Raw genomic sequence first — 10561 nt, 5'->3', positions numbered from 1 at the left:
TGGCTTAAGATACTCCCTCCCACCTACCTTTCATAGCACTCACCTCCCCAGTATGCTCTTATGTGCTCTCAGCTTTCCTCTCCATGATTCCCTGCAGCAATTTGTCTGGGCCAGCTGGGGAGTGAGCCATCAGTATAGGACTGATGACACCATTCTTAATACTTTGGCCTCGACTCTCTAACTTTACCTCAAGAAGGAACCTATGGAATCAGTAGAATCTTTGCATTGTTGGCACCCAGCACAGAACTTGTACCAAGCAAGAGGGTGATGAGTTCGGTTGTGTAGTCTGAAGATTGTTTTAAAATTTCCCAATGTACTTGCAAATATTTCTGTCAAATGCTTGCCCCTGAAATTGTATAGCTACCTTGAAAAGATAGACATGTACTGCAAAATGATTTATGAATGTTCTCTTACTGCCTCTGACCTACATATATTTTTGTTTTCTCCTGTTTATATCTTCCCTGCCTCAGCATGATACATCTTAATAAAGAAAACCAGCACAGACATAAATACTTTACAGTTGTGCTAATAATATTTTCCTACTTTCAAACATTTGTAAAATTGAATCTGTTTTCTAATTATGCAGAATAATATTGGCAAAACTAGAAAGCAAATATAAGGGAGGCATCAAGAAATGAGCATTTTATTTTGTTTTACTTTAAATAGCAATTTGTAGCATTTACACCTTTTGCTGATTATAAATAGCATATACTCATTATAGAAAATGTATTAAAAATGCACACAAAAAAGCCCATAATTATTCCACCATCCCAAAATAACGGCCATTAACTTCATTTTGTATTTTTCTTCCCCTCCTCCTTCTTCCTACATATTCTTAAAAATTTCCAGTATACCTGGTTATTAAAATGTATCATTCAGAAAGGTTACTGTCCAAGGCAGTAATAGGACATTTACATGTCCAGAACGACCCTCCTGATCTTTCTTTCATAATATTAGACTTCATTATTTCAATCTGACTTGTTAGTTCTCTGATTCTGAAGTTTAAAACCATGACCAGCATCTTAATAATTAGCAGTATATGAGACCGAATAATGAGAGTTCAAAACAGACACTGCTGGATGTCGTATCTCTGGTGCCACACGGAAGAGCTTGGGAGTTGGTACTTCATCCTAACAAGTAAAACACTGAACAGACCAAAAAAATCAGCGACTCTTCCTGGATTCATAAAAGAGAAGACGCCACAGGGCAGACCACTACCCTCCAAATTGAAGAGAAAGGTGAATACAGAGAGTCCCAGCTTACCAGAGCAGAACTGGGGAGAAAGATGTGGAGAAAGGGGATCCCTCCTACATTGTTAGTGGGAATGCAAGTTGGTACAGCCACTCTGGAAAACAGTGTGGAGGTCCCTTAAAAAGTTAAAAATTGAGCTACCCTATGATCCAGCAATTGCACTACTGGGTATTTACCCCAAAAATACAGATGTAGTGAAGAGAAGGGCCATATGCACCCCAATGTTCATAGCAGCACTGTCCACAATAGCTAAATAGTGGAAGGAGCCGAGATGCCCTTCAACAGATGACTTGATTAAGAAGATGTGGTCCATTTATACAATGGAATATTACTCAGCCATCAAAAAGAACGATTTCTCAACATTTGCAGCAACATGGATGGGACTGGAGGAGATTATGCTAAGTGAAATAAGTCAAGCAGAGAAAGTCAATTATATGGTTTCACTCATTTATGGAACATAAGAAATAGGAAGATCGGTAGGAGAAGAAAGGGATAAAGAAAGGGGGGATAAACAGAAGGGGGAATGAAACATGAGAGACTATGGACTCTGGGAAACAAACTGAGGGCTTCAGAGGGGAGGGGGTGGGGGAATGGGATAGGCTGGTGATGGGTAGTAAGGAGGGCACGTATCGCATGGTGCACTGGGTGTTATACACAAGTAATGAATCATGGAACTTTACATCAAAAACTAGGGATGTACTGTATGGTGACTAACATAATATAATAAAAAATATAATTATTAAAAAAAAAAAGTACTAGGAAGAAAGAAACCGCCCTGGGAACCAGCAGCAGGGCGGGAAAACCTGAACTGTGGTTGACACGTTGCTCTAGACAACTCTGAGATAAAAATTCCAGGGACCCAGTCATGAGGGGCCTCCACAGTTTTGTGAGATTTACGTCTAGGTTCTCTACCAGATCCTTACAGTAATTACCAGAAAAAAATGTCCTCATGCTTCCTGCGGGGGAGGGAGAAGGAACCATTTTTAAATACACCCGAGCAATCTGTTCTTTCAAACAATGCCTGCCTTTAGCAGAAACTCATTAACCAAGGCCTAACCTGCTGGGGTATTACCAAGAACTGACTCAGAAGAAGGGAAAGACCCAACTCCAGTAAGCTTTAGCCCTCCACTGGAAAGAAACAAAATAGGCGACTCCTGCCCACTCTGGCCATCCTGTCCCACTTCCGGAGGGAAGAAAACACTGAGAAATTAATGAAGTTCACAGTCCAGAGGGACAGGGTTCCTAAAAGTCTGCAACCTAATCATAGGACTAGAGAAGTCTTCCCCTCCCCCTGGACCTCAGCACCACCTTACTCAAGGCCTATTTAGAGCAGTTCGTTTTACCCAGAATGTCCAGCTGTCAAGAAGAAGTTACAAGGCATATGAAAAGACAGAAATCACAATCAGAATCAGATGTTACAGGGATATTGGAAGTATCAGATAGGAAATTTAAAACAACTATGGTTAATATGCGAAGGGCTCTCATGGATAAAGTAGACCACATACAAGAACAGATAAGCATTATAGGCAGAAAGATGGAAATCCTAAGAAAGAACCAAAAAGACATACAGGCAATTTCCCTGGGGTAAGTGATGATGAACATCTTTTTGTGTGTCTGTTGGCCATCTGTACATCTTCTTTGGAAACATGTCTGTTTATGTCCTCTGCCCATATTTTAATTGGATTATTTGTTTTGGGGTGTTGAGTTTTATAAGTTCTCTATGTATTTTGGATACGAATCCTTTCCAGGTATGTCATTTGCAAATATTTTCTCCCATCCCAAAGATCACCTTTTAGTTTTGGTGGTTGTTTCCTTTGCTGTGGTGAAGCCTTTTATTCTGATGTAGTCCCAATAGCTTAATTTTGCCTCTGTTTCCCTTGCCTCAGGAGACATATCTAGAAAAAGCTGCTATGGCCGATGTCAGAGAAATTACTGTCTATGCTTTCTTTGAGGACTTTTATGGTTTCAGGTCTCACATTTAGGTCTTTAATTCACTTTGGGTTTGTTTTTATGTATGGTGAAAGTGAATGGTCCAGTTTCTTTCAATTGCTTGTAGCTGTCCAGTTTTCCCAGCACCATTTGTTGAAGAGACTGACTTTTTCCCATCAGATGTTCTTTCCTGCTTTGTCAAAGATTAATTGACCATATACATGTGAGTTCGTTTCTGGGTTTCCTATTCTGTTCTATTGATCTGTGTCTATTTTTGTGCCATCACCATGCTGTTTTGAGTACTACAGCTTTGTAATGTAGCTTGAAGTTCAGAATTGTGATGTCTCCACCTTTGCTTTTCTTTTTAAGATTGCTTTGGTGATTCAGGATCTTTTGCGGTTCCATACACATTTTAAAATTGTTTGTTCTAGTTCTGTGAAAAATGCTGTTGGTATTTCGATAGGGATTGCACTAAATGTAGAGATTGCTTTGGGTAGTATGGACATTTTAACAACATTTGTTAAAACTTTTATTTTTTGTATTCTTAATTGAGCTAACAGAAATTGGTTTGTTCAAAATAATAGCAACAATGTATTCAAGTGGGGCACCTGGGTGGCCCAGTTGGGCTCAGGTTATGATCCCAGGGTCCTGGGATTGAGCCCCACGTCAAGGTCCCTGCTCGGCAGGGAATCTGCTTCTCTCTCTCCCTCTGTCCCTCCCCCTAGGCTCTCTCTCTCTCTCAAATAAATAAATAAATAAAATCTTTTTAAAAAATTCAAAAACCCCAAAAACAATGTATTCAGTTATGTGTGTTTATGTGTATTCTATGTATATGTACTACTTATGTAGTCTTACATATAAGTAAAATGAATGTTAGCGATGACACCAGGGATAGATGGGATGGGAAGAAGGAGTTAGGATTATTTTGTTATTATAAGGTACTCATACCACCTATAAAGTGGTATCGTGTTATTTGAAAGTAGATTTGGATTAGTTGTAAGTGTATATTACAAAGCCTAGGTCAACAACTAAAAAATTTAAAAATTACCAAATCAGATCCCACCATACTGAAGATACAACACCAAGAGTGAAACATAATATAAACTATGGACTTCGGATGATAATGAGGTTCATCAGCTGCACAAATGTTCTACTCTGGTGGCAGATGTCGGTAATGGGGAGGGCTGTGCCTGGGGGGGAGGGATATATAGTAAATGTTTGTACCTTTCTCTGAATTTTTCTGTGAACCTAAAACAGCTCTAAAAAAAGTCTTTGTCTTCGGTTACTTTACACAATACTTATATTTTTTTCAATAAAATAACACAGAATATATTATGAGGAATCTGTTCACTTGATTTTATTTTCATTACAATCAATATTGTTGGGTTTCTGTATTTTATTTATTTATTTATTTTTAAAGATTTTATTTATTTATTTGACAGAGAGACAGCCAACAAGAGAGGGAACACAAGCAGGGGGAGTGGGAGAGGAAGAAGCAGGCTCCCAGCGGAGGAGACTGATGCGGGGCTCGATCCCAGAACGCCGGGATCACACCCTGAGCTGAAGGCAGATGCTTAAGGACTGCGCCACCCAGGCGCCCCTGGGTTTCTGTATTTTAAAAATTATCTATGGTAACACTTTTTTGGTGAAAGGTTCTATGAATTTTTTTTCAAGATTTTATTTGTTTATTTGACAGAGAAAGACAGCCAGCGAGAGAGGGAACACAAGCAGGGGGAGTGGGAGAGGAAGAAGCAGGCTCCCAGCAGAGGAGCCCGATGTGGGGCTCGATCCCAGAACTCCAGGATCACGCCCTGAGCCAAAGGCAGACGCCCAACAACTGTGCCACCCAGGCGCCCCACTATGAATTTTTTTTTTATGTGACAGAGAGACAGCTAGCGAGAGAGGGAACACAGCAGGGGAGTGGGAGAGGAAGAAGCAGGCTCCTAGCGGAGGAGCCCGATGTGGGACTCGATCCTGGAACGCCGAGATCACGCCCTGAGCCGAAGGCAGACGCTTAACGACTGCGCCACCCAGGTGCCCCAGGTTCTATGAATTTTAACACATATATAGATTCATGAAAACCCCACCAAAATTGGGATACAGTACAGTTCCACCAACCCGAAATTCCCTCAGCTCTCTGCTTGTCATTACATCCTCACCTCATCCCGAACACCCTGGCAACCCCTGATCTGTTCTCTACCATTCCAGCTTGATCTTCTTTGAGAATTTTTCAGGATGCCAAATAAATGGAATCATACGGTCTGTAACCTTTTGATGTTGGGTTCTTTCACTCAGCATGGTATATTTAAGATTCCACCATGTTGTGTTTAGTTTGTTGCTTTTGATTGTTGCATAGTAGTCTGGTGTGGAAGTTCCACAGTTTATTTACCCATTCACCTGTTGGAGAGCTTTGGGGTGGTAGCCAGCTTTTGACTATCACATGTACAGCTGCTGCAGATATTCACGCACAGGTTTTTATATAAACCAATTTTTCATTTCCCTAGGCTATAATCATTGCAGTGGGATTGGTGGGGGTCACATTTATATTTAACTTTATGAGAAATCACCATGTCATTTTCCAGAGTAGCTGTACCATTTCACATTCCCAGCAGAAATGTATGGTGTTCTAGTTGCCCTGTGTACTTGTCAGCACTTGGTATTGTCAGTATCTTAGCCATTCAAATAAGTATGTAAGTAATGGTATCTTATTGTGTTTTTAATTTGCATTCTTCTAATGGTTAATGATTTTGGTGATCTTTTCATGTGCTTATTTGCCATTCTTATATCCTCTTTGGTGAAGTGTCTGTTTCAGTTCTTTTCCCATGTTTTTAATTGTGTTACTTGTTTCTTGCTGTTGAGTTTGAGAATTCTTTGTATATTCTGGATACAAGTCCATTACGGAGTATGTAATTTTCAGATATATTCTCCTAGTCCATAGCTTGTCTCTTTATTCTCATAACACTGTCTTCAGAAGAACAAAAGTTTTTTTAATTTGATGAAGTCCAGTTTGTCAGTTTGGGTTTTTTTTATGGATCATCTGTTTGGTGTTATTTCTAAGATGGATTTTCCTAACCCCAGTCACAAGGATTTACCCTGTGTTTCTTCTAAAACCATTTTATTGTTTTATTTTTTCATTTAGACTATGATCTATTTTGAATTAATCTTTATGTAAGGTGTGAGCTTTATATTAAGGTTTCTTTCTTTCCTTGTGTTTCCTTATTGTTCCAATACCCATTAGTTGAAAAGAATATCTTTCTTCCACCGAATTGTGTTTACACTTTGTCGAAGATCAAATGGCTGTATTTGTGTAAGTCTATATCTAGAGTTTCTGTTTTATTCCATTGATCTCTGTGTCTGTATCTTCTATCTGGCTCTCTTTTAACTAAAAAAAAAAAAAAAAAACCCAAACCAGAAATATTTGTCATGTGTCATGAGCAATAGAGGGGGGAGGGGAGAAAGCAGTCCCCTGTGTGCCCGAGAACTAGCAGGGATTGAACCCTCCTCTCACCTATGTCCTGCCACCTCCTACCTCAGACATGACGGAAACTGAGCTGAACAGATTGATAAAGTTACCAGTTAACTTCATGGTGTAACCAGTTAATAAAACCAGATGTCTTCTTCCTTAAAGACTTTCCTCACTCTCAGTGTGTTCTTTGTGGTGTTAGCTGAAAAATATACCAGCCTCACATGACTCAGCGCAGAGGGAAGGAAGCTGGACCATGACTTAAGGAAAGGTTTCAGATGAAAATACAACTCTGCTTGGCAGGCAGGGGGATATGAAAATGGAAACATCTTTTACAATTTAATTTGAAAATAAATTGTCATCTAAGCCATAGCAGGAGTTTTTATTACATCAACAACTGGTCTCTGTTAAAAATAAGTTCCTGGGTTCCCTTTGAGTGAGGAAAATCCAGAGTGACATCCCAGTGCACAGAAATAGAGATGAGTAGACACCCAGAGAGATGGAAACATTTCTAGATAGTCTCCTTTCCTTTCCCCTAGCCCAAACTGGGATCATTTAATATATACTATTTTGTAACCGAAATAGGTTGTCTTTGCTGCACAGAAAGCTGGGGTTGACAGCACTAATTATTTCTCATTATTTCTTTTGATCACGGGGGATACAAGTGGTAGAGTCATTGGTGTTAAGTAAACATATGTTTTCTCCCTTCAGGCTGATGTTGGAGGACTTCTCTTTCTGGATGTATGAGGATAATAATTGCAGCTAAGACTATAATGTACTTTTTATTGACATGGCCAGATGGAGCCATTACTTATACAAAGACACATGGGTGTTTGGATTCCAAGATCCACATGTCATCTTCTAATTATTGGGCAGTTTTTCAGCAGTCCTGACAGTTTTAGGCTATGAATTGTGGCTCTTTCAGGTGCAAACATAATCTTATCCTGTTGCTCTGCTCTTTCTGAGTTGAAGCCAGTTTTTAAAAGGGACGTTATCTGATTCCCTTTCTACTTTTGTTAGCAGTGCTCCTGAATTGAGCAAACGAGCATTTATTCATCATTTACCTTTTACTTTCCTCACTTTATCTTATGCTTGTAGGGAGGATGGGATTAGACTGAAGAATGAGAAAAGGGGCCACCCTCATTTATTCGTTTATTCATTCATTTACTCATTCGGCAGATATTTACTGAGTAACTACTCCGCGTCAAGAACTTTGCCTTCGAGGAGCAGACAGTACAACGATGATAGAACAAGTAAACCAGCAAGTGGTCTAGGAGCACTACACAGAGTCCCCTACTCAGCCTTGAGAATTAGAGAAGGTCTGTATATGAGTTGGCCTAGTGAAGGGGGAAGGAGGTAGGGGAGAGTACGCAAGCAGAGAGCATTGCCTATGTAAGGGCCAGGGAAGATGTCCATGATTCTTCAGAGGACTGCAATGATATTAGTATTACAAGAGTGTGGAGTGCAGAGGTGGGTTTTGTATTGTCTAGTATTTGTTAGTACAGTGTTGTTTCAACACACACACACACACACACACACATCCTAGAATATCCTCCCTAGATAGGGAATATACTCTTGAGTCCACCATCGGCCCCACCCTTTCCATTGTTCTACTCTATCTTGATTTGTTTTATTACCTGCCTGACCCGCGTAGGCGTTTGAGTTTGGGATCTTCTACCTCTGAACCTAGACAAAGATCAAGCTCAAACCATTGCCGTTTCTGGTGTGACAGGAAAGCAGATTAGCTTTTTCTTGGGACTCTGAAGACTAACCCAATGAAAGATCTTACCCACGAGATAAGACCAGGACAGTTACTCACATACATTAAAAGGAGGGTTCCCCTCCCCAGGGAGGAAAATGGAGTATGAAAACAACTATTTATTGAGCTCCTATCATGTGCCAGGTAGTATGCTAAGTTCTTTTATATCAGGCCTCTCTATAAAAGATGACAGTAATTTGAAAGCTCACAGGTGCATGTATGAAATTAAACTTATAATTTATAAAGTGATCTTATGCATCTCCAAATATCTTATATCTGAGACTGTCACTTTCATATATAATGCAATCAGATTTTCATCACTACTGAGGGTCAATTATGTGTTAGGGACTGGACCACAGCGGGGATACTGAACAGAAAAGGTCACTGTCTTCTTCACTGCTGGGGGCTTCCTCGCAGCATAGATAGTTGTCTCTGTCTGGTCCTTGGAGCTGTCAGCTTTGAGTCACCCTAGGATTGAAGGAAATTTGGGGGAAATATGGCAGAGTTCGTGACCTTGGTGAACCTTGGTGAAACCAAATATTTGTATATTTAAGATTGATTTGGATCAAGCCAACCCTTCTCCTTGGAAAGAAAATTGCAGCCATTAGGTAAGTCAATAGCAGACACCCCTGTTGGTGAATCAGGGGTGACATTATCTTCCAGGACTTTCTTACTGTTTTTGAATACCTTGCTAAACTGACTTTAAAAAATAAATTCTTGGTCCTCACAACAGAAATTGAACCAAAGCTGGTTTACGTGTTCATACTGGCATTTGGTATGAGTCATGAGAAATGAGGATATTTATTTCCCCAGAAAGGGGGAGAATCTGAGTTAACTTTGGATCCCTCTCTGTGGCCCAACATAGTGCCTTAGGCAGACTGTTGCTCAATAAATATTTGCTAATCCAGAAGCCACTTAGCCGGAGATCTGTATCTACAAAGAAAGGTCTTCTTTGCCAACCTGTCAGAGGGCCCGCCCTGCGGGACTGCCCTATATATTGGAACCCTGGCCCATGAGGAACTCTATCAGGGAGGGAGCGAGGGGCATATAACCTTCTGTTTGCCAGGCATGGCATCCAGGTAAAATTAGAGTGTAGTAAGCCACCCTAACACAGACTTCTTCCTTCTCCCAGGCTCTACCATTGGCCTGCTGGTCGTTCTCCCTGTTCGCATCTGGGAAGCATCACTGGCCCTAGCGAGAGAACTGCAGTTTCAACATTCCGATGAGCGGCAGTGCTAGGGCGATGGAGGTAGGGCAGCCCCAGGCACAGAATGATGCAAGTTTGTGCACCTGATGACAGGCGTCTGGGGGCAGCTGAGACCTGTAGAGAAGGCCCCCTGCCAGAGGACTGGGAATCCCAAGTTAATGATTACAGTGAAGCAGAAGTAAGGACAAAAAACCCCGAGAGCTCATGGGAGAAACCAGGAGGACTTTGGTGAAGTTGAAAATGAGGTGGAGAGAGGATTCTGAATCGTAGGAAATTCCGGGAGTCAGGCTCGTATTCTGTTTGTGAAAAACCAAGCTCGGAAGGAGAGACCAGTGGTAAGCCAAGAGAAGAAGATTCTGAAATATTGGGGAGCATCCGATATCAAATGAAGGAGACTTTGAATTACAGATAGAAGAAAATGGAAAATCAAGGCAGTTTCGAGGAAGGGTAGCTTTGTAGTATTTACATAGACTATTTCAACTGACTACAGTTTTCACAGAAGGGATCTCTAGAGGCTGGCGTGAAGGCTGGGATTACCGAGGTGGGTGGAGCAGGGAGCTCCGGTGTGGCTCTGATGTGGCTTTCAGACGGCGCAGCGTGGAGATATGCAAATACTGTGGCTGCAGAAAGCCAGCGGAGTAGTCAGGCCCCCAGCGCCGTTGCTGAGCTCTCGGAGGTGGATCTGGAAAGACGTTTGTTGAAGGCATTGCTCAGAAGTGAGCTGGGCTCCCAGAAGCGCTCTGAGTTTTTCAGATCATCTGATAGCAGGCCCTGAAGTTTACCAGCTTCAGGGTGATCGGGCCATTGTGAAATTTTTTTTTTCTGTAATAAAACCAGCCCCAGCCAGCCAGACTGGGAACTTACTGCCTCAGCTGTTTTCCAACATGGTTTTGCTGGCAGAACCGGACAAGAGTGTTTCTTGACTCTCAAGGGGCCTGTTTACACTGACTTT

The sequence above is a fragment of the Ursus maritimus genome, unplaced genomic scaffold (genome assembly GCF_017311325.1).
Source record: "Ursus maritimus isolate PB19 unplaced genomic scaffold, ASM1731132v1 scaffold_12, whole genome shotgun sequence".
NCBI lineage: Eukaryota > Metazoa > Chordata > Mammalia > Carnivora > Ursidae > Ursus > Ursus maritimus.
The sequence above is the reverse complement of the archived record's forward strand: the minus strand, read 5'-3'. Positions refer to the sequence as shown.